The sequence below is a fragment of the Anneissia japonica genome, unplaced genomic scaffold (genome assembly GCF_011630105.1).
Source record: "Anneissia japonica isolate Jap-2015-1 unplaced genomic scaffold, ASM1163010v1 scaffold1128_len1000024_cov185, whole genome shotgun sequence".
Taxonomy (NCBI): Eukaryota; Metazoa; Echinodermata; class Crinoidea; order Comatulida; family Comatulidae; genus Anneissia; species Anneissia japonica.
Window position 1 is genome coordinate 679109 of NW_022705247.1, and position 4327 is coordinate 683435.

At 36.4% G+C, this 4327-nt stretch overlaps 1 protein-coding gene across 3 annotated transcripts in view; it reads right to left on the reverse strand.

The window, feature by feature from the left end:
* Nucleotides 1-4327, reverse strand: part of LOC117105456 (acyl-coenzyme A amino acid N-acyltransferase 2-like) — a 26383-nt gene that overhangs the window by 20838 nt on the left and 1218 nt on the right. The gene's annotated exons all lie outside the window — the stretch shown is intronic.

The window sequence follows — 4327 nt, forward strand, 5'->3', positions numbered from 1 at the left end:
TTGCCAAAGTGCGAGCCAGCGTGTTATTTGATTACAAATGCGAGACATATCACAAGTGTGAGCCAGCGAGCCATGACGTCACGACAATAGATACGAGACGTTAGCCAGTTGTGCGAGGTATCGGCTGAGATGTGGAGTACAATTCAAAAAACAACTATAGGTCTAATAATGAATTATTGTGATGTTAAATAGACAATGTTAGCTATCAAAGAGCGACGTTGTTTTTCATTGGGACCTTCGTCTTCAAAAGGCTAGGCCTATACCATCCTATACCATCCTAGCTAGTCTAGGCCTAGAGTAGGATAAGGCTAGCGCGACATGCGGACGTTGGTACGAGTAGGTTAGTCTACAAACGTTGCCTAAAGTAATTGATTTTACCCGGCAGAGCGAAAGAAGGAAACTCCGCTTTTCAGTCGTCTTAGGCACTCGTTTTTTGACAAACAATGACCTTTCAGAGGTCAAATTGCTGTCAAGAATAGGAATTGGCTGCTTCGCAACAATTATTATTTCGTGCTTACACCTTGTTTATTTGCGCCTAGTATAAATTTACCTATTATTATTATTATAAAATATAGATTTAGAACTGTAAAGTTTCCTTGAAACCCACCCTCGAGCATGAAGAAAAAATCGCCTGAATTCTGTATTTAGGCATATGGGGGGAGGTAGGCACTCTTAATGGAGCAACGTTCTAGTTCTCTTTTTGCTAACCATGAAGATGTATAGTAAGTGTAACTGATTGGCTTACAGTAAACCTTCAAAATAGAGTAATATAACCACATTTAAACTCTAATTTAATGAAAACAATAAGATAGTTTAATTAGGACATTTTTTTAAATAAAGTTGTCTGAATAAAAAAATCTTTTGCTTGACAATTAGGAATTAATCATTTGTGAAACAAAATGATAGGCCATGATGACAAGTGTTATATTGAACATGCGGGCGATTCAAGGCGAAACGAAGTCAGCACGGGACCCCATCCTATTATTTTTTAAAATTATTTTAAAAAATGGAGAAAACAGACAAAATTGTATTCAACTTTTAATCTGAGAGTGCCATTTCCAGCCATCTAGAGGTGCCATAATCATAATTTTTCTTACCTCACCCCAACAATTGTGGGGCTGAGGCGGGTGGACATTCTATTTATGCAAGACTCATCCTGAAACCCCTCTATCTCGACTTACAAGTTTTCGTTGGGGAACCCATATCAAGGATAACCCTCATAATAAATAATTCATTAAGGTTGTGGAAGCAATCTCGACTTCGACTTTGTTCGGAAATCTGTGGCGTGTTTAAGGGGAGGCTAAATTCAATTTTTTTTTTTTAAATGGAGATATAAGGAAAATACATTCAAATTTTAAGTCTAAGAGTGTAATTTCCTGCCATCTAGAGGTGCCATAATCACAAATTTTCTTACCTCAGCCCCAACCATGGTGGGGCTGAGGTGGTATACATTCTCATCTGCTGAAGTACCCAGTGGCGGATTCAAGGGGACCCCACCCCCTAAATTGTTCAATAAAAAAATGGAGATATAAAGATAATTATATTCAAATTTCATGTCTGGAAGTGCAATTTCCGGGCATCTAGAGGTGACATAATCACAAATTTTCTTACCAGTGTAGATCTTCTATCTGTGAAAGTATCCCCCCCCCCCTCGGACCTTCTATTTCGATCGAATTCCTGGATCCGCCACTGGAAATTACAACAAATATGAAATCATATTACAGTAGCGTGATGCCAATAAAATAACTTATAAAATTCACTAAACTTCACCCCCTGGAACCCCACCGGGGGCCCCTGGCCCCCAGCCTAGATGTTTGCTTCGCTCGCATACTCGACCTTATGAAATGGCCGCCCCCGCCCCCACTTTCAAAAATGTTCCGCCACCATTGTGTACTATAGTATTATAGTTTATGATTATTAGGCCTAATATTACATGTATCACTTTGTGTTATTTTTCTATTTTTACAGAAACAACAAAAATGTTACAAAGTCAACTTGGTTTGAGACAAGTTTCTCTTTAACGTTTGCTGCTATTATGTATTTTATTAATGCATAAATTGAATGGAGATTTATGAAATAAATATAGTCAATCAATTAGTTTTTCATATATTTGTTTTCTAGTCTGTTACGTTCCCATTTATCTTGAATGTTCTGATCATGTTTATAATTTGATAAATGAACATACTGAATGATATATATGATGAATGAAAATGAAGGAAATATATAGTATTTTCATATTTATTTTCCACATAAAATTTTCAATAAATTTATAATAATAATTAAACACTTCCATTCCAAACTTCTTTTATATTCATAAGCCCGACAAAATGACTCTTTCTACTCCTATTCTATAGTTGTGCTAGAATTTAATTTCCCACAAACTAGATTCCCATGGTACTCTTGAGGTGAAGCAGCACAATGTTTGTTTTTTCTTGTTTGTTTTATTTCCACTTTTATACATATTCTGATGTTTATAAAATACATAGTAAAATGCGGTTTTAATATAATTTTAAATACATGTTAATAGCCATTCCAAGGTTTCAGTCGTCGGGGGGGGGGGGCTTCCTTCTAAAGCTAGAAAAATTCACTACTTCGAGGCCTCCTGTACTAGTTGCCTGGTAACTACTGTAACCACAAAATCGGAAATAAACTTTCCCACAACCAAGGTTCCCACGGTGCTCATGTGGGTGAGAAGGCATATTCTTTGTACGCTGCCTTTAGGAATGTGAACGCATCACAATACAAAGACAGAAGTAGGTCAGATGCTAAATATAGATGACTAGGTCGTGGCAGTGAAGGTGTTCAAGTGCGTTCACATACTTAATGTTTCCATTAACTTCGAGTCATCAATCTGATGATCATATTTATTTTTAAAAAAATACATGAATTGTAAAATACTATAGTTTAAATGGAATGTACAAATACATATATTTTAATATTCTGATATAAAAGTATATTTGATTAAACAAATTAAATCACAATCATAACAACATTCCCAGGCCTTTATTATGAATAATTCATAAATTGATAAATACAAATATGTACTTGACTTTCCACTTCTGATTCTAAGAACAGAACACGCTAAAATTATATTCAAATTACTTGTAATTAATAACAATCGTAAAAAACTTAAAACAACAATCATACAAAAAAAAAATACAAAGAATATTAGGCCTATGATTGTCAAAGCATCGTAAAAAAAAGACAAAATAAATAAAATTAATACCCAGTTTGAAACACAAGCACCAAAAAGAAAAAAAAAAAAAAAAAAAAAACTTCAAAAATACAGAACGCTTTAAAAATTACTATCCAAACATAAAGCACTAGTGCGTACATCAGAGTTCCATACTGAGGCTGTTTATCACGACCGAAATGCATAACAATACGCAGCGACCGAAACGAAGGCGCGACCGAAATGATCTGTATTCTTATGGCTATGCTAGACTTGGCTGGGTAGAGATAGTGGGCTTCAAATGAAATGTGCACTTCGTTGAGTTTTGATTACTTGAATGGACTGAAATATACTTTGTTACTTCTTAATTCTTCCTCTATGACAAAAATATTTAATTTTCTTAGTAAAGTAAAATACCCAAGCATTTGAACAGAATACCCAAGAACCCAAGACCAAGTCAAAATACCCAAGATCTTGGGTAAATACCCAAGCAGTGGTCACGTTGGAATGAGCTGCTCCGCGTATTTGTATTAAAATTGACGCGGCAGGGCGAATGGGATTAAATTTGAACATATTAATTGGAGAAACTACAGAAAAAAAGCGAACCAGAGCGGCGCCTTTATTATTACTATAGCATCGTCATGCGGACGGGGTAAAATTGCTCTCCGTGTACCCACAATGACTTTCGAATGGATGTTCGACTATATTGGGAAGCTGCTCTATCTTCTGCTAGGCCTATTTATTATTTTTGCTCTAGTCTAGTGTATCACGGAAAATATATTCACAGTCGGGGCGCGGACAGCCAGTTGTAGCATTTGCCGAACCCAGGTAAAATGACTGACATTGACGCACCCATTCGTCAATGTTGTGACGGACCAAAGGCTTCCATGATGGTACCATGCGTCAGGAATGTTTGGTAAATGACGCATCATTCCCGGGGGTCCCATAGTGCGTCTTACAATTGACAGCTGCATTACAAGTGTTCTATTTCTCACCAAGTGGATTTATGAATAGCACTCTTGTGTGTTTTTGGTAGGAAAAGAAGACTTAAACAATGTGGGTGTAATTTTTTCTTTTCTTTTTTTCTTTTTTTTTGCAAAAAACAGGGGGGGGGGGGGCACGTCCCCCACCCCCCCCCCCCCCCAAAAAAAAAAA